This window comes from Dromaius novaehollandiae, chromosome 7 (assembly GCF_036370855.1).
Source record: "Dromaius novaehollandiae isolate bDroNov1 chromosome 7, bDroNov1.hap1, whole genome shotgun sequence".
Lineage (NCBI taxonomy): Eukaryota > Metazoa > Chordata > Aves > Casuariiformes > Dromaiidae > Dromaius > Dromaius novaehollandiae.
The window spans coordinates 14,450,440-14,476,989 of record NC_088104.1 but is presented as its reverse complement, the minus strand read 5'-3'; the positions used below and the strand labels follow the sequence as shown (position 1 = coordinate 14,476,989).

The window sequence follows — 26,550 nt, the reverse complement described above, 5'->3', positions numbered from 1 at the left end:
CTAATAATAATTACTAGATCCTACTGGCTGTTGATCATGGGACGGGCCTGCATCCCCTCTGGTCTCTGTTTGGCACAATTTTCTCAGTGTCAGCCTGATCTGTCCGCTGTTCTGTGCATTCAGTTAATTTACAATATTTAAGATGTCTTCAGAGATGACGTGTTTGAAAACTGTTTAGTAAATGTGCTACACCGTCCTCTAGATGGAAGTGGAACTCATCAGCCTTACTCTGTAAAGCAAACCACTTCTATGGGCGAAGGATGACTTAGTACAGATGTTCGGTGCTTTTGGGCTAGAAAGATCACAGGGATTCTGAGTCACTGTGGTGTGCAACGTAGTAAAGTTTATGTAAGTTTTTTCTGCTAGTAAAGGTGTTCGGGTCAAACTTTTTCTAAAGTCCTCCTTGGAAGACTGCAGAACTATGATGTCTCTCATTTAAAGAGGATTTGTTCTTTTCCTACATATTTGCTAAAATAACCAAAATATATAGAATGAAATTGCTTGCTCCACTTCCATGCTTCCTCCCTGGAATACTGTGCAACAGAGCAAGCCTGTCTGACCTTAACAACATTTTTTTCCCTAAACCTTTTAGGGGTTTCCTGTTGAAGTGGTTGGTATAATTGAGATGTAACTCAGCTACTGATGATCCTCTTTGTTTTCTATTGACTGGAGAAAACCAGTGGGTTGTTGATCTGTGAGTTTTACATTATTATTTAATTATATTGAGGGCTGATCCTGCATTTTGGCCAATTTACTATGAGTACTGTATGCTCCAAGGCCTGATTTGATTCTAGTATTAATCCCTTTTCCTTTGCAGAAGTTTGCATATTACTTTGGATTATTTATACTTCACTGTACTTCCAAATCCATTATTAATCACACAGGTATTGAAATACATTTTGCAGATAATACTGGACATACTGCTGTATTGTCTGCTCACATAATAGCCATGCTTTCACTCGGCAGGTTTCTCATACATCAAATTATCATTAGATAAGAAAAAAAGTTACCGTGAAGATTTGCCAACAACTTAATGCTGAATGCTCAAGCAAAACCCTGATGTTCCCGATTCCAGGTGATGACTCCTGGGGACAATAAATGAGCAGATGCTCTGGTTAGATGAGAGCACACCACCTTTAGGGATGTGAACATTGCAAGGTTCTGCTCAGTGGACTTAAAGGAAACCTCTTGTTCATTTTTCCTCCGGCAGCAGTCCAGATGACTAAACAAGGGAGAGTTCTTTTACAGCAGCATTTTGGTTAATATAGAAAGGAAGAATGTTTTAGTCCTGACACCATCCAGCAGCCATCAGTGATAACAGGCATAAGAACATAAAGCTGGAAAGCACCATCTGCGACATGGAGTCCGGTTTCTCAAACTTGTTGGTGACCACATTAAAGACGGTTAGTGCAGAGGAGCATCCAGTCCACCAGTCCACGGACCGCAGGCCACACTTCCCCAGGCTTCGCTGCATCATTACAGCCTCACAATAAAAACTCAAAAACCTCAACTACAAAGAAAAGAAAATCAAAGGAAGAAAGCAAGAATGATCAAGAGTTTTAGCAATGCTCTAGGTCATGGCAAGAGCAGAAACTATTGGCAAGACATGAGCAAGAGCAGAAACTCCTAGATGATGCCAGTAGTCACCCCTAGCCCACTGTATGGGGAAAGGCAAATTTCCCTATCCCCCTTCTTTCCTTGAAGCTCTTTCCTGTTAGGGATCTCAGCACTGCTCCCCAGCAGTGGCATAGCACAGCACTGATATCAAAGCTTTTCTCAGCTGGCACAGGCTTAGGGAGCTCAGATCTGAGCATATGTACAGTGCAGGGACTGGGGAAGAGCGCATGAGCACTGGAGATCTCGGTGCTGTTCCCAGGTCAGAGAACGATCTTCAGAATAGCTTTGGGTTTCCATCTCCACATCTGTAAATGAGGAAAAGGAAGAAATAGCACTTTGACAAAAAAGTATTTTTCTGGTCCTTCAATGGGTGGTTAGTGCTGTTGTCAAGATTAGTAATATGTTAATGCTGAAGATTGGTTAAATAAGTAAAGTGTTATTGGTTCAACTTCTCTCTTATTTGTACAAAAATTACCTTTTTTCTCCAATTAACACAAGTGAAACAGGAATAATTGTTTTCTGTCTGCCCATGCAGTCAGGTTCACATCAAGTCTTCTGGGCTTGCCAGGCTTCACAACGGAGTGGAGGAGATCCGTTGTTATCCTCACTGGTTTCTACCGTGTCTGGCTCTTTTCAGCACAGTAAAAAGTTGTTTTTTATAGAGAAATAACAAGAGTTACAACACCTGCATCACTCAGACTCAGTCTCTTATCTGAAATTCAGAAGAATATCAACACAGCTTTACAGAACTTCCTTCCAATGATCTCAATGCACTGCAAATGAAAAAAAACAAACCCAACCCCCCAGCCAGGCTTTGGGCCCCAGAGAAGTGTGACTATTCTGCAGATGGCAAAGACATGTCACAAGTGAGAAGTGACTCATCATGTATACACAGGAGGGCTGTGGCACAGCAAAGAGAAAAAGCTAAGAGAACTTGATTCTGTTGCCTGGCTGAGCTGGCAGCTAATCTTAATAAATAAATAAATACAATACAAGTAGATTTTTGCTACCGTTGCCCTTTGAATTTCAATTTAAGTCATGTGCAAATGACTCTGCATCCTTCTCTGGTGTAAGATAAGCTTTATCTTGACTTAGTTAACTTGAATTGACTTGACTTACTTCCTTTGGGAAAGTAGAAGTTTGATTCACTGAATTAGAGAAGGAAGGTCTGTCCACACTAAATTCTAGTAAAGCCGTTTTAAAGATTGGCTTAACTTCAGCCTCTTTTGGGGACTCACTAAATGTCTTTATACAGCTATCTCATAATTTATGTGGGACCCACGGTAAACCACGTTAGTATATTGATAGGCTGGTCTGCAAGCTAGCACAATGGTGCTTCCCAATGTACAGAATTACATTTAGGCAGAGGTAGCATCCTCTAACCTGTTAACTTTCTTCTTCTAACTCAGCAACTGCCTTAAAAACAGCAACTCCAGTTCATCTTTGAGTTTCTCAATCATGATTTTTCTTCCCAGAATTAAGAACGAAATCTCCTTGTTTTAAGTATGAAATCTCCTTGTTTTACTTGCTAGTTTGAAGGCCTCTACACTGCTTGCTCTTAGACTGTTAGTTTTTGGCTCGAAATAATGGGATTGCACAGAGGAAGCAAAGGGGATTTCTTGAGAAGGAAGAGTGTCTTCAATGCATCTATATTAGGAGCTCTTTGGAGACAGGACCATCTTCTTGGCTGGTCTATATCCATATTGCCTAGCTCAATGGGAGCCCACTTTGTCACAAGACAGCTTGCAAAAAGGCAACTGGATGCAATGAAAGGGAGCTTTTCAGTAAAAGAGCTCAAGAGCTTGTTTTTCCTGTGAGAAGAGAAAAGGTTATCACACGGAGATGGAAGTTTTATTCTGGGGTGGTTTGCTGGATTTTCTTTTTAACAACAACATCATGACCCCTTCTTTGTTCATGTGTCATTACTTCTGTGGAAATTCAAACTATCTTCTCTGTGTTCAAGTTTACAACATCAAAAGGACCAAAGAACAGACTTCTTTGATGTTTAATTTTTCTGCTGATGCTGTCTGTGGTCAGGTAATACCACATGATTAATGTGAAAAGACTTGACCTTTGCTTATTTTCCCATGTTCACTAGCAAGGCATTAGATGCAATGCATTAGTGGGATATGAGATATAGTCAATCAGAAAATTCCTCAATATTAGAAAACAGACTTTTAGCTTCCCAAAGTCAAGCCTGATGTATTTCCTTTGTATTTAAATTTTTTGTGTTTGCATAATTTTTTAATATTAAAAAGAGAGAGAGTGGTTTGGACATTTAGTTAGTAAAATCAGGCCTTGGGACTACCAGACCTGGGAAGAACTGGCTTCTCTCGCTCGGCTCGGCTATTGGCCAGCCTAAGCAAGTCACTTCACCTCTGTGTAAAATAGGGATAATGGTTCCTCCATTGTAAAGATGTGAGATCTGCTGCTGAAAAGCAGTATATGAGAGTTAGGTAATATTATTTCTGGCTCTCCTACAGATGTGCTTAGTGTTCAGTTTTCCCATCTGTAATGTGGGGATGTTAGAACTAATCTACCTCCCAGGGTTGTTTTGCTTAATTCCATAAAGTACTTGAAAACCTCACATGGAAAGAGTTATAGGAGCACAAGCTTTCTTAATAAAGCTCATTCATGAGTAATGTATTTTTGAAGTAAGTGACTTGAACCTTCACCCATAGTTGGAAACCAACATGAGCCAAGTTGTCTTTGTTGTTCAGCAAAGGTTCGTTGATATTTTTTTCCTTACATATTTAATTCTCATAAAGCTTCACATTTCTGGTTTCTGGCTATGATGGAAGGCAGAAATGCCAAAATACCACAAGAGAAGACTGGGGTTTTTTACTTTTTTTCCTGACCCTCCCAGAAGCTGGAAGTTTTGAAACTCGCAAGAGTCTTCTCTACCAGCTCCAATTTTCAGTTTCCCCCTGCAAAGATAGGTGTCTGGAGCTGTTTTCTGTGAAGACTGAGAGTTACCCAAATGCAGCCTGTAACCTGCACCTTTTGGTATCTGCCCAGCCATGTTCAACATCATGTGCAAATGACTCTTAGGTGCATTGGGGCTGTTCTGTTCAGATAACCACTAGGTGCTTTATCAGTATTTATCTACCCTGCCTTGAGCTATACAAGACCACATTGAATCTCATCTACTATAAAATTGCTGTTGTTGATTAATGCATATAGCATGGTAAGGATTTCTGAAGTGCTGCTCAAATATAGAAGCTGAGACAGTCTCTACGTCAAAATGCTGAAAGAAAATTAGCCAAGACTCATTTATTTCAATGTCAAAATTCCTATTAACTTGGGAGGAAGTGAAGCTGGACCAACACGGGAGGCTTTTAAAAAGCCTAGCCATTAGACCATAGGATGCATTACAAACCCGGATTTGCAGGATCTTTGCCTGCAAATAATCCATAGTCGAACTGCTCTGCGCGTATCATTTGATGTGTGCAAAAGAGGGATCGTGCCAGGAGCACAGAAGCTAACTTGGAGCTTGGGGAAGTTTTCAATCGGTTTTGCCAGGGTTTCCCTACGTGGGAAGAAAAGGACGGCTGTCTCCTGCCCCCTCCTGGTGCAGCCGTCAAAATGTGGCTAAGAAAACCTGACAGGCAGAGAAGAGACTGAAAAAATGGCACCTTCTTTTTTCAAGGGGTTTGCACCTGGAGTCTATGGCAAACCTGATCCACCTTAATGGCACAAAAAGGAGGTGTTACCATTTCTTTGTTTCTTGGCATTGCAAATCCAGCTGTGAAAGTAAACTGAAGCCTGGTCTGGTTAATGCATTTCCAGTCAAATGGGTAGCAAAGTTTAGCTACAGAATCTCCTAGGATTTTGATTTTCAGTACTGCATCATGGAAATAGTGCTAGAAAATAATTATTTATTTCATTTTAAGCTGTCCTGATACTTCACCAACTGAGAATAAGGTAATGCAAATCATTTAAATGAGGTGGAAAAAAATATGTATTAGCCTACCAAATGTAGGGAGTCCTTTCTAGGGGGTAGCTGGAAAACTAAAATGTAATTTAGAAAATAAAACCTGGCGGTTTGGAAAACGCTCCCATCATGTGTTACAACAAAAGGCAGAGCCTAAACGCTGGACTTTGTGGTGGATAGGGCTGCTCGACTTTGTTTAGGCTACTGGAGTCTGTGGGACCCACGGGGGTGTTTCTGCACGGTCCAGCGGTCAGACTGGTGGACTTGTAGCTGTCTACAAGTCCTCGTTGTGCAGTATAAGTTTGCCCGCAGAAGCAATAAGTCAAAGTGTCATAAGAGAAAATAGCAACTGTATGGGGTTGTTCCAGAATCATGTCCTTTAGGCTTTCAGAACGAGCACAGGTTGAATACGGTTGAATGCGAATTGAAATGAGGCTCCCTAAAATTCAGGTGCGCATCTTAAATTTGGGCTGTCTGCCTCTTAATCTCTATGTTAAGCTATTCCACGTTTATAACTGATTGCCATTCACTAGACTAGACAGAACAGTGCACTGTCTCTCAGGCCTTCTGGTTAAAGTATTTGCTTGGAATAAGGGTAAGTCTTCCTGTCTCTGGTCTGGACTAAAAATTCCCTTCTGGTTTTGATGCAAATTCTCTTGATGCAACCATGCTTCTGAAAAAAACTTGCTTTCCAAACTTAGAGTTTCTAATCACAACAAAAAAAGAGTTGGTGAAGAATTTCTGACCGTTTTGTTAAATATCTATTCCCTTATCATGCAGAAAATATGTCCATTGCACAGGTTGAAATACTTCTCCATTTTCTGACATTTTGTGATATTCTCTCTTCACTTTTTTTACGTTTCAGCCAGCTGTGATTGTGCTGTAAATTTCAGAGGCTGTTGTATTTTGGGGGTAAGTGTTGAACTTTCCATCAAGTCCTGTGTAGGTGTCTGAATTGGTGGGAAATCTTAAGTGGGAGCTCTAGGATATTATCTTTCTTCAGCAAACTTGTCTGCAAGACTTGTCTTGCAGCACTGTATAGATAAGGGTAATGATATAGATTCCTCTCTGAAAAATAGCAACATCTCTTTCTTTCCTGTGTTTCAGCCAAGAAATTTCCACACATGGTCTTGCAATTCGGCTGCTACTGGGTACCACATTTTCTGTCCAGCAGCCGGAGAAAGGTGGATTGACCATCTTTGCCACCCTGGTGCCTGCGTAGCTACAGCATTGGAGGGGAGACCGAAAACAACGTAATTCCTGCTAAATGAGCAGTATCAGAGAGGGGGAAAGAAGACAGGACTTTCTTTTTGCTTTTAGTCATGTGCACAAGTTTTAGGGAGAGGGACTGGCTGCACAACCATGTGAGTGACTTTTTTTCAGGGAAACTTCCAGAGGTGAATTCCTTTCATTGAGCTTCCCTGGGCTTTTCCATTGCGGGATGGGTCTGGCCAATCTGAAGAGCCACGATTTTCTGATGCATCCTAATGCTTTCTGAATCCAGCAATATAGCTATTGAAGCTGAAATACATAGAAAACTCTGAACAGAGACATGAAAATTTGTGGGGAGGAAGGTGTATCATTTCTCTACCACCCCAAAAATGCAGCTATGGGTTGACATTGCAAGAAAAAAAATCCCTAAATTTTTGTTTATATGCAATAGACCACAAAGAGAAAACAATTTCAAATCAAACAGAACAGTTTATTCAGCCCGATATAAATATCTTTTTTTTTTCCCCTCATCAAGAAACACACACATGAACTTCACTTCAGGGCAGTGTGAGTGCTTCTTCTGCCTTCAAGTTCATCTGGCAAACTGAAAAATCAAAACAGCCCTGGTTGTGAATCACCTTTACACTGATGTTTCTGCTGTGGAGGACATGTTAGCCCCTGCCACATTTGTGTGGTGCTTCTGATTTTCAAGTTCACTGTGATCCAGTTTGGCCTCAAATAGTCTGGAAAACACCATTTCTCAAAAGCAGTTGAAGTGCTACAGGGCTTCAGGGCAGGTAAGTACTGAGATAGGTATTAGATAACTAGAACTTCCATTTTTGATGTTTCCCAGACTCTAGCAGGTCCAAAGAAGAAGGATAAAAAAAAGGAGGCAAACTTACTTAACCTTCTAAATAGAGTAATTCAGATATTGAAATTTTGTAACATCAAATACTATTACGTTCAAATTATCATTTAATCAGGCCTTCCGCATAATAGAGGCCATGTCCTTCCCTACTGGTTTTGGCATCGTGCCCGTGACCTTTGCTTGAATCATAGGATAGAAATAATAGCAATAGATGGGACCTTGAGAGGGCATCTAGTCCAATCCCTGCCCTAAACAGAATCAGTTATACTGAAAGTATTCTTGACAGATGTTTGTGTAAATAAGTCTTAAAAACTCCAGTGGTGACGACTCTACAGCTTCCGCAGGTAATTAATCTGCTATCCTTACAGCTAGAAAATGTGTCCTGATGTTTAAGATCTCCCTTTCTGCAATTCCATCAGATTGTTTCTCTCTCTCTGACTTTTGCTTTTTGGGGTTGTTTTTTAAGAAATCCAGTCTCGATGTAAAGCTGACAGGGCTGTAGAGTGCTCAGCATCTCCAGGGAAATTTCAGTAGTTAATTATACTCAGTTCAGTATTTTCACCTCATTTTTAGTCAGACTTTCTTCCAATATTGTTTTCTAATCTTTTTCCTGACGAGATTACATTGCTGCATCAGATTAGAGATCTTTCTTATGGACATCCAGAGATTCCGCAGTCAGGGGGGACCATGCAGTCGGCTCATTTTCTCTCCTGTATGCCATAGACTTTTACATTTCATGCTGTTACCCAATACTTTGTGTCTGAATTAAGCTTTTTTGGCTAAAATATGTTTTCTGGAAAAGTATCTAATTTTGATATGAATACATCAGGAAATGGATAATCAATCATTTCCTTTAGAAGTTTGTTCCAGTGGTTAATCGCTGTCACTGTTTGAAAAATTGTGACCGTTTTGAATTTCTGATTTCAACTTCCAGTCACCGGTTCTAATTATGCCTTTCTCTGCCAGATGTAAGAACCCTTTAGTATCCAGTACAGTCTGGTCTGGAAATAACTATGCAGTGTAATCAAGACATCACTTTTTTTTTTTCATGATAAACTCAATAGATGAGTCTCTAAAACTCTCACAGTCAGGTGCCTCTTTCATTTATCAATTCAGTCTAATACTTGTTCTCTGTTGCCATTCCAATTTTTAATAATAGTTGGTAAAAACTGGACTTCAGTCTTCTAGGGAGTATTCTACTGTGTAGAGGTAAAATCACATTATCTCTCACTGTTCCCTTGTTTGTTTGTGTATGGATTATGAGAACAACTTCTTGCCTTTTTTTAAACCTTTCTGGAATTTCATGCTGCCTTACTTGCCCACTGCGATCCCTAAATCCTTCTCCAGAAGTGCAGCTTTTCAGGATACAGGGTCCCATCAAATTTATTTTGCCCTGGGCCTTGACATATATCACCTTTGCACTGACCGCATTAATGTGTTCTTCGATTCCAACGGGCTGCCTTTAATAAGTGACCCCGATTACACTCTGCATGAGTATTCTCTCCTCATCGTTATTTACCAGGCTGCTAATATTTTTGTCAGCCATCTGTCTGTCAGTGCTGACTTTATATTCCCTTGCAGAGCATCCGTGAAAATGCTGAATAGCACCAAGTATACTTCAAAGCCCTGCAGAAAGCCAGGAAAGGATCCTCATTTGATGATGGTCTGATTGACACAGCTGGGCTTTGAGTTATGTTAAATAGCCATGTCTTAGCCATTTAACATAAGTTTCCTTGATGTTATATAGTGTTTATCTAATAAGTATGTCATGCGCTAAGTCTAAAGCCTTGAGAAAGTCTGCTACATCTGTGCCTTTTTGCAGACAGAACATGAAGCCAGTTTTATTTAAGAAGAGCTATTTTCCATAAACCCATGTTGACTGGCAGTAATTAAAATCTTGTTCTTTTGTGTTTCAGCAGTTCAGTCCTGTCTCAGCTTTTCCACTATTTTACCTGGGATTGATGTGAGGTTAACTGCTCAATAGTTCCTCTGTAATTGCACTTGATTTCCTGTTTCCCTCTCTCTCTCTCCCTCCCTCTCTTTTTCTCTCTCTCTCTTTTTTTCCAGGCTACTAGCCTGCTTCCAGTCACCTGGAATCCCTCTGATATTAAAATTTATTAAAAATTAACATTAGCAAGCCAGAGTTCTCCTCAGTCAAATATTTTAGGACCCCTGGGTGTGATTTATCCAAGCCTGCTGATTTAAAAATGTTTATCTCTACTAGATGATGTTTAACATCCTGCTTAGTTCCTAATGGGCTGGAAAGTACTTATTCAACCTTGGTCTCATATAAACACCATCATGCTATTGCTTTCCAAATACCAAACAGAAATATTCATTGAACAAGTCTGGCTTTTTGCATTGCTGTTACTATTTTACTCTTACCTTTCAGCAATGCACCTATGCTGCTCTAACACTCTGCAAAAATTCCTACTTACCATCATCATGGACCAATTTTTGTCAATCTCTTTATTTTCCTATATCAGTTTCTTCTACCTCATAACTCTGCACTTTTTTCAGTTGCTATCTTTTTCCCATTTTTTGAATTTTTAAAATACTTTTGGTTTACCACTGAAGTATTTGGGCCCTAGCCAATCTGTCCTTGATGATGCTGACGGACTCTATTCTGAAAGAACTTCTGATTTGCATTCATATTTTTCTCTCTGAATTTTTCCTCCCACACACTTTTTTTCTCGTAATTTCCCTCAGCTGGAGGATATTAGCCATTGGGAAGCGCCAACTACAGTTGTCTTCACTCTGTCCACTTTTAATTACGGGCTCTTAGGATAATGTCACTTTCCAGCTCTGCAGTTAATTTATGCTTTGTGAATCAGAATGAGTTACAAAATAATTAATTCAAGTTGGATGCAATCTCTTTTCCTTATGTAAATAAGTGCATATTGTCATCAGATCACTTCCTTACTCTCATCTGGGTGAACTGCATTGCATCCAGCACTGATGAGATTATAAATATTTCTCCAGAAACACAGGTGAGATCTGGGAATCTCTGAACTACATTCAGGTCTGAACCTTAACTTCTCTGGTGGATAACAGAAATCAGACTTCCTCTTTTCATTTTGGCCTCATCTCATGTTTGGTTCATTCCTCTCTGCCTAAGTTGCTCCATATTCTAATGCCTTCCTCTAAACTTACTGTTGCAGATGGTGTATTTATATTAACTTAAAGATTACATTCCATCTTTCAAATGAGATTAATAAATTTTCAGGCCATTGTGGTTACCCAACCTGACCTCCTATAAACACAGCCTATAATTCTTCACTCGGATTCCAGCATCTGGCCCCATAACTCATGCTTGAAACAGAGCATATCTTTTTTTAGAAATATCTTTTAGAAATGCATCCCATGGACATGTAAAGCATATATCACTTGGATATTTTCCTATATTTAGAATAAAAACTATGATCTTGATGATCTATAGACATCACATTACCTGTGGCTGTTTTTAACAGTGTGACAGTGACATGATCCTAACTGTATTTCAGTATCTGTCTTCTCCGTACCTAAAATGATTTCTTTAGCTTCTTTCCACTGGTTATTTTTCTAGAGATGAACATGTGATCTGAAAGCTAGTGAGAGTTACAGGTGGTTAATGAAAGATATATGATAAAATACAAAACGATCCAAGTGGGACGAATTGTCTGTAGTGATGTCCCTCTTAGACATACGTGCATGGGTATGTTGACTCTCTGTATCTCTTTATGATTGTTACCTTTTACTTTTCTATAATTTCTTTCAAATGAAGATGGAGCAATAGCTGCTGGATAGGAAGGCATTGTCATTTGCTGCATGACAGGGGCTTGTCTTTTGTATCTATTATTAGCGTCAGATAGTAGGGACTAGGATAGAGAATTCAACTTCTTACTAGCACTCTTGGGTTTTACACTTATTTTTTATTTCATTTCATTTATTTTTCTGCAGTGAGATTTTACACTAAAGCCTAATATGCTCCTGCAGAATGGCATTCTCTTGGGTCTATTTGAAATTCTTGATCTTTTCTGCATCTGTTTAAATCCTGCGTTCATGCACGTACAGTACAAGGTCAAGCCTTTTGTTTGTTATTTTTATGGAGTTTAAAGAAAGTCCAAATACCTGACCGAGGTACCTGTCTGGTGCAGCCTTGTGACAGTTGCAAAATCTTCAGACTCGGAGAATCACATGATTAACTGTTTCATGAGGAATAAATACATGAAACCACAAAATCCTGGGTTTTGCCACTTAATGGGTGTACCCTGCAGTTACTGGCTATCAAGTGCTGGCTTACTGAGCAGAATACAGAAGTTGGCAAATAGTGTGCTCAAAGGGAAACAACCTAGCAGTACGTTGCCAACTTGTCCTCCAAACAGAGCCATGTGTAAAGGAAGGCTAATAACTCACAGATAATCCACAAAGCTCAGCACTCCCTTAGTCTTACCATTTTGAAATTTGACTTATGCCATGCCATGGCTAGCAAAGTTCAGAGATCAAAGTGTATCTGAATAGAGATGACTGGCAAAGAAAATCTTGGGTTGTCCCTGCAGAAGTTACATACATGAATCCATTACTGTGCATGAGTCCATTACTGGCACTTGAACTTCCAAGTCAGTACTGAGCCGATCCACCAGTTTGGCATTTAGAGGTATTGTACTCCTAGGGAGTTGTTATTCATGTAAACTATAAAACTGAGCTGCAGTTTTCTATGTTGTGGGACTTGTTCGTCTGCTAAAATTCAAGGAACTTGCTCATGAAAAGGTGTTGGTTTTGGAATGACTGCAGTTAGCCTTGAAATTATAATTACTTTCATTTTTTATCTTCCTTTTTTATTTTTCCAAAAAATAAACTCCCTCTAGGAGTTTGAAGGGATTTTATTATACTTCTACTACATTGTATTGGTGTGACTCTTCAGGGAGAGGCTGATGTCTAAAGGAAATTTATTATTAAGAACTTGCTATACTGTTTCCCAGCAGTGAGCTTGTTACTGACACATCTTCATCTAAACTCTATAATTGGTAATTATGTTTGTCTGACCTACATTCTTCTTGTAATTGAAGTAAGATACAGCATTTTTCAGTTCCTGAATAAAAATGTCCATGCCAGTTGTGGAGTGTTGCTGGGTAGAAGCTTCCACCCTCCAAAGGCAATTGCATTTTTGTGGTGGAGGATGCATTTTTTTTTAATGTATATAGCACTAGGATCCTGTGGGGGTAAAAAGCAATGTAGAAATAAGTTAGATATAATGACATGATTTTTCAGAACCTAGGAAACTAATGGTCAATTAAATCCCAATGGAGGGTGCATATTAGCTTCCTAATTTGTTTTGGACCCCATGACTGGAATGTGTATGCACATGCTATTCAGTCTGGAGCATTCGTATGAAAGATCCTTTGGGTAATGTAACAGCTATGAATGGCACGTCCATCTAAAATTGTTATTGTGTTGCTCTTCTGCACTAATTGGGTCTTCAGTAATATATCTGATGATCAGGTAAAAAAATTGTCTCCCTTACTGATTTTATCATCTAAAAAAGAAAGGAAGAATCAGATTCCTTCTGAAGTTCTTTCAAGGTTAGAATGTCTTCCTTTTAACTTAACGAATCATTTTTGATTTCCCATAAATAACATGAGACTGCTTCACCTCAGAAGTTTTCAAAGTTTTGCACCCATGAAGACTGGAGGATCTAGGGGATCATTAGCATTTCTCAGTACATGGACTAGATAATCCGACCACAAAGCTGGGTCTCTGAGTCTTTCACTCTCTGGCTTATTGACCCAAAAGTTTTTCATCTGTTCCTTGGAGGCTACAGAGAACTCTGATATTTTCTCCATCTGTTTCTTGAAATTTCCCCTGTGAGTACTCAGCATGCTTCACCGTTCCTTCCAGATGACCCTCTCTTGCTGTTCCCACTGGGTGTCATAAACTCCATGACTACTTCCAAGAAATGTTAAGGTGAGTTGCATTTTATTTATTGTGCTGAGTAATGCCATTAACACATTCCAAATTGATCCATCAAAGAAGTCAGCCTGGAGAGCCTGCTCAGTGGCAACTTCAGGTCAAATATTTAGGTGGGGCACTGTAGTTCACCTGAACACGAAGCTGTTATTGAAGTATATTGTTTAAAATGCCCCTCCGGGCTCCGCTAGAGTTGCTGGCCTATTCCATGAAGCCAACCAGCTGTTCCTTTTAGAGTCCCCCTCTGAAATGTGAATGTAGGACAGTGAAATTGCTGTCCCACTGGATCATTCATCTGGAAGAGACATTATTAATAAGGAGCAATAGACTTCTCATTGAATTGAGACGAAGGTATGTTTGTTTTATCCGTGGTTTGTTTTCCCATTTTTGTGCATAGGGCTGAGCCCCCAAGCGCAGCCTGGCTGCGACTGTATCTTGCTTTAGGAGAAGCTCACAATATTGACACTTCCAATGGCTGCAGTGAATGCTGGCAAAAACAGCCCCTTCATTTGAAGTATACTGAAGTAGTCACAAATAACAGAATAAGCTAATTCCTTGCAATGCATGAGAGAGATGAAGGGTGCTCTCAGGAGCTTGTCAGGAATTGCTTTGGCGTCCTCCTGAAGCCATCTATGGGAGTGGAGGGAGCAGCTATTTGTTTTCTAAGAGTAGCCAAATAGTTTAGTTAAAAAAAAGTTAATTTGTATTGGAAATATTACTCTTTTAATATATTGCCATGAGGCTTCACTGAAACAGCACTGTGGTTTCCTCTTCATCCTATTTTCCTCTTCCAGATGCATTTCCTCTTTGGGCTGCACATACCATGATGTTTCATGGTCCAACCTTTAGGAGAAGGGGAAGCAGCCCAAAACAGGAGTCCCAGCTGCAGAAGGGCTAGACAAGCTAGGAAGCTTGGCTTCCAGGGGAGAATGGGAAGAACAAGACCACAGAATTACAGTGCCCCTGGTTACCAGGGCAACACTCTTAAATTGAAATATTTTTTATTTAAATCAAAATATTTGGGGTTTTTTTTTAGAAATATTCTGATATGGGTTTTGGTTTTCAATGAAAATTTGAAAAAACAGATTTTTATGTGAGCATACTTATTTTGATTTTCAGGGGAAAATCTGTTTTTAAAGTCTTAACTTTCTTTTTTTTTAAATCAGTCCTTATGATATACAGACTTGGGTTTTAAAAAATCTTTATGGTGAGTTAAGACATCAACATCTTTTCATAAACACGTAACATTGTGCATAGCTTCACAGAATTGCAGACATTGTTGAAAGAGGCTGGAGGGACTTAGAGAGTCCTCTGGTAGAAAACAGGATCAACTGCACCTAAATCTTCCCTAACAAATATTTGTTTAACATGCTCTTAGAAAAGTTCCCATGGTAGGGATTCCCCAGTCATCTTGGGTAATCTTACAGTCTCACTACCCTTATAGTTAGTAAGTTTGCTCTGATATCAACCTAATATTTGCCACAATTTGAAATCCATTGAATATGAATTTTAGCTTAACTATGTGCAGCAATCTTTTGCACAATTGCAGACCATTATAGCTTCCCACCCTCTCTAAATCCAGTAACATTACTTTCTTGGTCAGCGGTCTAGAATCCATAACCTTTCAGGCTTATTCCCTTCAGGCTCTGGATCCTTCTGGGAGTGTCATGCCCACAGCTCACATGACTAGTCTCCTTCCAACATGCACATTTCTGATTGCAGAAAGGATCCTCCTTTTTAAGCAATATCTGCATCTTTTACTTTCAGCTGAACAGATATCTCGCTATATCCAGAACTGTGTGTTTAAGCATATTTTACCCTTCATGCCTATATAACAACAATATTTTGACAATGTAATTCGTCAGTAGCGTCCTCCTGTTAAGAGTTATCATCTTTAATCTGAACAAGTGATACAAATCATAAGTACTCATAAACCTCTTGACTTGTTCATAGAAGATGATCTTACGTAGCCTTCACACCTGCCATTTCTCTGGCATTTTCCTCCACAGTATCCATTTGATGCTCATTAGGTTTTCAAGCTATTTTCCCAGCTTTTTAACTGTGTGTGCAATCTTGTATTCTAAATAAGGTTGTTTATGCCCCATGTGTTTCAGTGAGTATTTTGGTAACAGTACACATGCAGGCGATATATTTGTCCTACACATCTTTGTCCCAGCATTCTGCAGTTCCTTCCCACTCGTGCCTGAAAATTGGAGTACACTGTTTTTTTCTTCATCTCATCATTGTTGTTGTATTTTTTTTACCCTCTAGCATTTTTAGAACATAACATATTTTCATATAAGTAGTTTTAATTATGTAACAGCAATTTATCTCAGATAAGGTCTTTTATTTTTGTTGCAATTTTGCAATTAGAATGCAGAAAATTTCAGGCTTTGAACCCTGCCTTTTATGTCAAGTTGTCTGCCCACAACTGATGAGTATAAGTATCTTATTTGCCTCAGAAAAGGAAGTGAAAAAAGTACCATCTGCAAATTTATTGAGAATTTAAATATCTTGGAGGTATGACTGAAGGAATAGATCATGGAGAAGTCAAAATATCATAGTCAAAGAGCTGCTCTGCAGTAGTGACCACAGAGTACTTTGATTCAGCATCCTAGGAACCATTAACAAAGGGTGTCAAGTCTAAAAGCAGATTTTACATCAGATACATCAGGATAAGGAAACTGGCCAGAGAATCTGATGGACAGAGAATTGTAAAGCTAAAGCTAAATGAACTATTTGTGCTCATGTGTCACAAACTTATTGGGGTTCTTTGAAGGGGTCAGCAAGCATGCGGATGAGGGAAAGCCAGTTCATATAGACTATTTGCATGTCTAAAAAGCTTTTTACAAGGCTTTTATGGGAACTAAGCAACAGTGGGAGAAGAGGGAAGGCCCTTGCATGAATTAAAATAGGGTTGAAGGTATAAAATAGAGAGAAGGAGTAAATGGCCAGATTCATATTGGACTACTTCAGGGATCTGTTCTGGGACTTGTGCTGTTCAACATGTTAATGAAGCACCAGGAAGAAGTAAATAGTTAGGTGACAAAGTTTGCTGTTAGAGTAAAACTGAAAAAGGTTTAGAGAAGGACAACAATGACTGGTGGAGATACAGGATGGTTTCTGGGAAAAGTGGTTCTTCAGATAATGTATAATTAATCCACAGCAATCCATGCTACAAAATTCAAGGAAAGGCTAGACAAATTCAAGAAAATGAAGTTGATCGAGCATTATTACATTCATGGAAACAACCTCTAGTTGAGCTACTGTAAGCTAGAAATCATTGGATCCAAGGACAGCACTAGCACATGCATTTGTTACCTGCCTCTTTTATTCTTTCCTGGGTATCTGCTTTTTATCAGTGTCAGACACATGAGGCTTGGTTAGCTGGACCTTTGATCATGCCCTGATCCTTAGCTGTTCCCATGTTCTAATTTAGTCTGTGCACCATGTGTTTGATTAAGAGCTCTGGGTAGATAGTAGGTGTGACTTCATGTCTCCTAAAAAAAGTTCCTTCCATTCCAACTCACTCTTCAAAGGGACTTCCTAGACTTTTTCTGCTAGGCACTCAGAACTAGTGCTCTTTTTGGAACCACTGAAGGCACTGAAGACAAAATAAATATCCTTACACACACAGAAGGATCATAATCAGGCTAAAAAATTGTCCCTCTAATGACACAGGTGGGAGTGAGAGTTTAGATTTCACCCTTCCTTGTATTAACTGATGCTCTGAGATTTTAGCCTTGGGTGGGACAACAGTGATTCTGATGCTCTTGATGGAACTTAAGACTTGGGTATTGGTCAAAGATCTTTATGGGACAAGGCACTCTGCCAGTTCAATAGGAGTGCTAAATTTTTAACGTCAATACCAATTGCAGCAGGCACTTTAAGGCTGAGCAGACAAGCAGATTTGATCCAATATTCCCTATCTGCCTTCCTACAAACATTGAAGCTGATGTCTATATCATCTTTAGGAGATGATAATATCTTGGTAGCAGAGCAGGCATGCTAGGCTGCCTGATACTGCTGCTTTTCCTGTGGGAAGTGCCGTATCACTCTGCTTTATGCTTTGAATCTTAGGGAAAGATATTCACCTTAGATATTCACCTTAGATATTCATCTATCTCTTACCATCCCCCAGGACACCTTAGTGACACGAAGTTGTCACAACTATAGATCCTAATTTAGGTGTTTTTTCCACATTGGTAGAACAGTATAAGCCCAATGTTCTCCACAAACTGCCATGCCGTTGCTGGGTTATAGAGGACACTCTTTACTCCACTGGATCTATCACTGTCAGAGTATACTGTCCTCACCAAACCACTCATCTGACAAAAGGATTATATTGCCTTGAACGTCAGAGTATATTTTTCTAACTAGGTCTAGCTACTGAGCATATGCAAGAGCCAGAATAGCAGTTGCCTGCCTTTATTTCATCCTCCTGCTCTGACAAAGCTAAACTAGCTGATTGTTCCCTGCCCAACCTGATCTTCAAGGCCTTTTAGTAGTCTCTATTCAAAAAACTTCTTACTCTCTGCCAGAGAAATTGTAGCCCCTCCAAGCCTGCTGGGCAGGGATGACGGAGAGGAATTATCCTAGAGGGGTAGAAGGGGCACCTTGCACGTATGTGACTTGAAGGATATCATGTGTTGCCTAGACAGACATCATCTAGACACGCTCAAACATGTACCTTTTTAACATGAGGCATTCATAGATCAGCATTCTAGTGGCATCCTTTTCTGTATTTCTAAAAAGAAGTGTAATTTGATCAGTGTCAACTAATTAAGGTCTGCTATCTTTTTAAATGAGCTAGCACTGCTGCTGTCTGCTATCTGCTAATCTACAGATGAGATCCCTAGTGTATGGAAAACCTTAATGATACAAAGTCCTGATGATCTTCATTCTGATTTCCCAGCAGAGGCAGATCCAGCTCAGCATAGCAAAAAGGCAAATTTTTTTTCAGGACCTGCATGACTCAGAGAGTGGGAGACTTCCCAAGGATACCCAGTGCCTTTGCAAACTACCTCAGTGGCAGATTCCTAGAAAAGCAAGAGGAGTCTCTTGTAATTGATATTGATCAATTGTTCCCAAGTGGGCCCATTCAGCCTCCCATCTCACTCAACGAAACTGAAGGAGTTACTAGTTTTGGGTCACGCTACAGCTCAAGATTCCTGACAGAAGTCCTTCTGTTTCCCTGACAGCAAAATCAGTCTCTATTTCTGTTTTTTCTTCTGATCTTAAAAGTTATCAAAAAATGAGAAGTAATAGCAAGGTTGTCTTCTGATTTCCAGGTGTTTCCCCTTCAGTGCTCCTAATCACTTGCCCAGGATACATTATCAAAAGGACATCCTCATCTGAAACCTGGGACCCTCATCCCATAGCTTGTACACGGAATAGCTAAATCCTCTCAGGGTGCCTGATCTTAGCAGGTTCGGTCCACACTGAGGAACACTTCGGCCATTGTGGAGGCAAACAGGACTCTTACTTCCTGATGGTAGGAAGCTCCGGAAGCTTTCCTCACTCTTCTGCTACAAGGCAGTAGGTATCTCATCTGTCAGAGATTTCAGCTCCTTAGCACTTACAGGATTCTCCAGCTGAGCTAATGGCTATCACTAGTTTATTGGCCAACCTAGCCAATGTTACAACAATTAGGAAAGCTGGCAGAATGGAGGAGTTTCAGGTTCTCGTGGGCTTCTCACCTTAAACAGTATTTGGAAAGTTTAACCTCAAGTTCATGTCTAAAGCTATCTCAGACTCTTAGTAAGTCCAAAGGGCATGAATGCACATTCAGTGTGTGTTGTAGTGCTGTGAAGAAAACTCTGAGGCCTATTTGGTATGTTTTCCTCATACAGTCAGGTTTAAATCAATTACCAGATTTGGACTAAGGAAAGAGTATTTCCACAGGTACCCAGTAGTTCCAGCAGGTACTAAGTTCTCTATCCCTGCTCCCTTTATTTTTGCCTTTTCTGCAAAAGCTGCCCTCCTTCTGCAGCATGGTGCATGGTCAACTTCCGAAGGACTGTATATCACAAAGCTTGTCTACTATATATTGGCCTTATAACAGTTACGAACATTACTTATCCAAAATCACCCAAATACTTTCACCCACAAATCCCCATGAGTCACAGTGGCCCCCACATTGGCAATGTTATCCTGGTTTTGTCCTGTTGCATGGTTCAACTTCTGCAGCATTTGATCTTTGATGCTGAGAGCTTAAAATGGATGTTGAGAGTTGTTTTGTGCCTGGAGATGTCTAGGGCTGGGTGGGCAGGGGAGGTAAAAAGAGAATATATATTTCTTTCTCACTTTAACATTCATATACAGTGGTCGGGACTGTGGAGACCTGGTCTTGATGATCCAGCTATAATGTCCTAATTCTGTTTTTCTGTCTCTTGAAGGACTGTGGCTTTTCAGCAAAAGGTAAATAACCCTGTTTCCTCTGACCCAGAAATACTTATATGAGTCATAATGTTCTAAATGTGCCTGTCGGTGTAAAACTACATGCCGATGTGAAATCTTTCTTCAGGTTTCAAGGTTGTTTCAGAACGAAGTAGATTTTAATTCTTCACAAATGTTTTACTTTACTGTTCTTAGCACTGGGAATGAAGGAACCTATGTGTGATTTTATTAACACCGAGCAAATGCATGCCTCTTCTTGTGAGTTAAAGAAAACTAAGGACAGATTTTGCTGATGAATATGGCTTTACTTCTGATCTCATAACTGTACCCTAGTGAGAAAATAAATGGAACAGGAAAAGAGAGTGTAGAGATTTAAGCAATTCTGACAAGGACAAAAAAGAAATCAGCACTTCTAGTGAGTCTCTGTCTCCTAAATTTCTCTGTAGTGTGTACTGGACCACTGTAGGAACATGGAATAGGATTTTTAGAACTACTGGAGAGGCTGCAGAGAATGGAAATCTTCCATAATTTGCCTTCCTGAGCCAAAGACATTCCCCTCAATGACCTTAATGTTATTCAGCATAGGGTTATTCTGACTCAGTTAAACAAAGGGAGCTCACCTTCTAATGAACTCAAGTGGACACAAACAAAACTATAATTAAAACTTGTTCTTAAAACTGAAAAAACTTTAAGTTCCTTAAAATGTAAACTCCTTCTTGAGTGGAAGCAGAGTAGGAGAGAAGGAGGGAGACCAAACTGAAAAATTGTTGGGAATATGAGACTTATACAGGCCCAATAATGAGTTTATCAAACAGAAGAGCTAGCTAAAAGCTGTAGGAGGACAATGACACCTTTGCCATTTTTTCTTGTTTTCTAATGATTACTTTGAACTTGCACAAAAATCATGTGCTTTATAAAAATATTGTTTTGAGATACTTAAAAATCTGTACGGTAGCCATAAAAGCCTGTTGCAACTCTAGAGTTGTTCTTTCTGTATCTGGAGAAACTGTGACTTTGTAGGTCTCAGGAATTATAAGATTATTTGTTAAACCATGCAAATTGTCTGTCTAGCGTGGGCATTACAGAGTCAAGAGATGCTTTCCTGGTTACGGTAGTCTGCATCTGGACCTTGGAAGAATATGGAAGGAGGAGTAAAAGTCAGCGAATAGCACTGGCATAGCCCATAGGTATTTAAAACAATTTCATGGAACTTACCTGTACTGCCTTTTGCTCCCATGAAGACACGAGTTCCTAATCTTATTGCAGATCTAAGGCTGAGTGGTGAGTACAGGTGAGATATTTTGCATTTTGCAAGGCAATATCTGGTGAACCAAGAAATCAGAACTGAAAGAGCAACTGGATCCTAAAAGATCAATTGGATCATGAAGTCCAGATCTTGGTGATCACAGGCAACCATGCAACACCTATCAAGCTTTCAAGAATCTATAGGGCTGCTTCCATGTACCTCCTTCTCACACATCCACATCATGGGCCATAAAACAGTGTAAGGAGCTTAAGTCTGGTGGCAAAAGCTGAGAAAGTGGAACTATAATGTACTGCAGGGTAAGAGCAAGAGAGAAGGTTCAGCTGATGTCTAAAGTCTTTGTGATAGCAAGGAATCACTGTTAGAAAAAACACACAGATGGCTCCTGGGAAGCAGATTATGGTCCAGGCTACAGAGAAGGCGGGGGGGAAAAGTCCCCAGGAAGAAGTTCTCTCCTCATCCAAATCTGAGTGTCACCTTGGAATTGGGTGTGTGCACAGATATCCTGACCATGTGCTAAATTTAGCAGGTGGGAAGACAGGGATACAGAACATGACAGCGACCTGCCCCGCTCATGAAGCAGAGAGGTGAGGAGGTCCCATTTCCTGTCCCTTGTGCTGTTTTTTTTTTTTAAACTATGGTAAATGCAAGGAGGAAAAAAAGAAAAACTTTGATCACAGAGAGCTGTAATTAGGATACGTCTGAGGGTGTTGAGATCTGGGTTTTACTATGGGGAAATGATCATTAGCAAAGGGGTTTTTGAGCTCAGATAAGGTCAGATGGAAGGGCTGGAAACTGTGACAGCAGTCTGAAGTATTTTTTGCCTTGTGACTGTCTTTGTGCACCCTTTAATTGCTGTACATTGGTGCCATCTACTGCCTGTCTTGTGACTCTCCCTGCCTCTGTCTCAGTTACCAAGATTGGAGCTATGTGTAGCAAAAATGCAGCGTGCATGTGGAAAAAACTATAACATTCTCTGTTAGTGCCCTGGCATAAAAAGAAAGTTCATAACTATCTGTCATGATGATTGTAGCACTGATTTAAGGAGAAAAGAGCTGTTAACCAGCAATGCAACTTACTGGGTTTGGAGGTATGACCGATACCATGAGTAACAACTCATTGGCCTGGAGGAAAGAAGAAAGAATCAACTAGATTGCTTAATTATGTCTGAGCAATATGTGGTAAGTCTCATCTGACCCAATAGCAAATACAACTGGCAATGAGACAGTACTTCTAAGAGACAGAGGAAAAGGTGTCTACAGTTCTCATGATGCCGTATGGTATATGGCTGCCTTCACGGAGCCAAGAGGAGAGGCCCCAGTGCTGTCTATGCCAGGCATTTAGTGCTAGCTGCCAGCCGTGGGGCTCGCACGATGCAGTCGTTCTGCTTGCCATCGTGGGGCTCGCACGATGCAGTCGTTCTGCTTCCCATCGTGAGACAGCAGCCGCGCACATCTCTGAATACCTTCTTTGCATGCCTGGCCTTCTCCGGAGTTCGTGTTTCTCTCTTCACGTCACTGTAACAAACCACTTGTAATGCTTTCATAATGGTCCCTTAAGCTGCTGTTCACTGTCAGCATGGGGTACCTTCTATAAAATTAATACACGTAAGGGATGACTCAATCAGCCAGTCTAAGCTGTACAACACAGTCCACATAGTCACAGTTAGCTTGATTCAGGCTGTGTGACCAGCAAAGCTTGCATGAAGGGAAGATGGGAGGAGGAGGTTTAAAACACGATAAAGAGGAGGTTTCTGGTTGCACAGAGGGTAATGGTATCAGGGGACTGAACAACGAATAGGCAGCTCCTCGTATATGTCAGATGCTAGTGCCGTACCTAGCCACAGAAACGATGAAAGCTCTTTTAATCTAGCACAATTATTCAGATTAAACTTCAGCAATATCTTCATGTATGTTTAGATGGCCCACAGGATGATTAATTAATTAAGAGGTTGGAAGCTGCCTTGGAACGGTAGAATCTGATGAAAATCTGACAAGAAGAGAGGAAATCCGAAAGAAAAGTTAAAGCTACCTTGGAAAAGAAGGGTCTGATCTAAGCAAGTGGGAGTTCTGCAGTGTATACTTTGTGTCTTGTATCCTTAGCAAATTCTAAGGAGGAACACTTCACAAAATTGAAGGCCGGTAAATGTAAAATCTGAAAAGCAATGTCTTTGTATCACATAATGCCTGTGTAATTCACTGCACTGAGAGGGAGAGGGTATGCCTGAAGGCCACATGACTTTGACACTAGGGAATGCACTGCAGCATCCTGCATCCGAGAAATATGCTTGGGATGTCAGTGGTATTCCCTTAGGTGGCCAAACTGAAGAGGCCAGGAGTGGGACCTGGTAACCATTGTTTGTGCTATGAGTGCTACCACGCAATGCCCTAGGACAACAGGGCTAATGTTTCTCTGAACACATGGTATGTTTGTTCTTAAGAACAGCCTAACTGGGTATTTACATGGTCCTTATCACCACTGTTGCTAAGGATTTCATCATATTCAAAATATTGTGCCCTCTTCATGTTATCCTCATTTTACAGGCAACAGAAACCAAAATCCAGAATCCCAGACTTGTGACCAGCCACCAAAGCAGTACTCCAGGGATAAGAGTGGTGTAAGCAGTGACAGCAAATTTCAACTTCCAATAGACCTGCCCAGAGGGAAAGCAGGAAGAATACTTGAAGACAGACACCGTGTTTGCTTGACATACAAATCACAGGTCTCCATGTATACTTCAAACCAGAGATTCTGTCTCAGATCTTTTCAATCTATGGGTAAATTATGACTTTTCTAACTTGTTATTCTGAAGCCTCATTTGATCATTATGATTATAAAATAATCTCATAACCAAATACATTTTATGTGCTGAAGGAGTTCAAAAGCCTCTCTCTGTTTCTCTGTAACTCATTTTCTCTGTTTCAAATGAAAATAAATATTCTTCATAAATAATCTAAAGCTAATTCAGATCTATAGATCAAAAATGTTCTAGACAACAATATATTTTTTATTGTAGAAATTAATGTAAGGAAACAACACAAAAAGGATTTCATTTTCCTTTCAAAGGGGAGATTCTATAGAAATTATGGGAAACAGCCTCTCTTGCTAATTCACTCCTATTCAAATTGAACAAACTCTTTCTGAAAATATGAGAAGTAGGAAAGAGAACACTTTCCTGAAGCTGTGAATCACTGGGGACTGCCTTTCAGGAGAAGAAAGATGAGTTTCCCACTGGGAGCTGGTCCCACACATGACTTTCAGCAAGACCAGCCATGGCCACCAACAGATACACTCTCAGAGCCAAATGCAAGCCTTCAGGGGAATGTGACCAGACAAGCTGCTGCTGCTGCTGAAAACTTTCTTTGTAGACCTTGACATCAGGCTTCTGCAGCTGCCAAGCCTGACCTGCTGCAAGGTGCCACAGGTGACGAGTCAGGGTGACAGGTAGGAATCTGGGAGCACGAAGATCCCAATTTGATATGACCGGGAGTGGGGGAGATGAGGTTGGATGGATGGAATGTGGTGATTTGCAAGCTCAGGTTTCTCTCATGATTTTGCAGCTCTAGATGCATAAATCATGGTAGCAGAAGATGGGAAAGGTGAAAGGAAGGGATGGGGAAGGTTGCACTAAAACTTTTCATCCAGGTTTGTGTATTCAAAAGGTTGGGATAATTTAACATGGCTTTGAACCTAAGCTCCAATTTCAGTGTCTCACTAGATCTGAAAGGGATATTGAAGCAATATTGAAGGGGGTCAGCTGAAAGAAGTGAGATGGGGCAAAGAGTCATGCAGTAATGGTATATGAGCATTAGACAGCAAGGACAAAAATGAGTGTTCACAAGGTGTCTAGAACTGCACTGAATACTGGGGACTGGAAACTCCCACAGGAAGAAGAGACTGGGCTAGGGCTGGACACGAGGTGGCAATGTTCAGATCTGTGTGTGCAACTCAGCTTCCCCGCTGAGGTACAGGGTTTTGGTTTGATGCAGAGACAGCACCAGCACTTCAGTCCCATTTCAGGTGTATGTGAGTTCAGACTGAGGCTTTCTTGGGTCCCGAACAGGCCAAGATTTGACCTCAAGAGGTGGTCGCTTGAGATCTGAATGGCGAGGCAGCATGAAGGGAAGTTTACATTGCTGTGCTGGGCATGACTACACCTTCACAGTGAAAGCAGGGTGTTCATTTTCCATGACTTGCCAAACGCTAGCTGTACAAGGAGGAAGGAAAAGACTGAGATGAGTCAAAAGCAGGAATTCTTACCCTTTCCTCTGAAGCATCCAGTCCCAGTGCTGGAGGCAGGGTAGGTCACTCATTTCAACTAGGATAGCAGTTTAAGTTTTCTCTTGGCACTTTCATTAAATGTTTTACAAATATTGGTTTTACAGAAAATTAAGATAGCCCTTTGTTTTATAATAATTTTTGCAGATAATTGACTGAACTGCTTTGTTTAAAACTTGGCTTCTACCTAGACCTCAGTGAGGAGGAAAAGAAATTGCCTGAATTTAAATGCTCCCTTGTTTATAATCCAAGCACTGCAGCATGGAGCTATTGCGTGAGAACTGGGAAGTGAACCTGATTACAAGCCAGCTCCTCACAAATGTGAAACAAATGTGAAACTTTCATTATCGAAGACAAAAAGTAAAGCAAACAAGTATACAGAAAATTCACTTTTTAAGATATGTTGGTGAAGGATGGACGTGTTCCTAGCAATGAAGAAGGGTATCTTTACCATATGTTTTTTAGCTTATGGGTCTTTAGCAGAAATCTTTTGTATAGTACATACGATTATCTCCAGTGACTGCATTAAATAGTACCTTTTTAAATTCCACCACGAGGTGGCAGAGTTGGACTTAGAACAACATTTAAATTGCTGTGAACTAGTGACTCTGAAACTTAGTATTATAAAATTGTGTTTTTTGTCCCATCTAAAATTAAAAGAAAAAAGGCTGGTCAATGAAGAAACAGCATCACAGAATTGTCCATTTGTGTAAAACCAAAAGCAGCAAATTAATTAGCCAGCTTTTATCTTGACCTAAACCCAGACACTGAAACATGTGCTCTCTTCAGAATATGCCAGACCACAGTGGAAGGCCTGCCAGGATCACCATGCGTAAGAGAAGCAAGGAGTGATCTGGTGGTGCCTCTTCCTTTTCAGGGTCACACAAAGCAAGAAGCTAGACAGCATCAGCCAATTTCAAAAAATGCTAGAAATGCATGAAGCACACAATGGCCCACTGCTAACAACTACTGTTCCTGTTAAATTTCCATTAATGCATTTTCTTTACAGGGAAAGCTGCATGTCCCTCCTAA

The 26,550-nt window shown here is 40.3% G+C and overlaps 1 long non-coding RNA gene across 1 annotated transcript; it reads left to right on the top strand.

The window, feature by feature from the left end:
* The first annotated feature begins 7,214 nt into the window (after positions 1-7,214).
* LOC112994249 (uncharacterized) lies at positions 7,215-24,184 on the top strand. Its single transcript, XR_003261904.2, has 4 exons — positions 7,215-7,560; positions 13,509-13,574; positions 19,902-19,997; positions 23,784-24,184. It is a non-coding gene; the product is annotated as an uncharacterized LOC112994249 (long non-coding RNA).
* Positions 24,185-26,550: the final 2,366 nt, after the last annotated feature.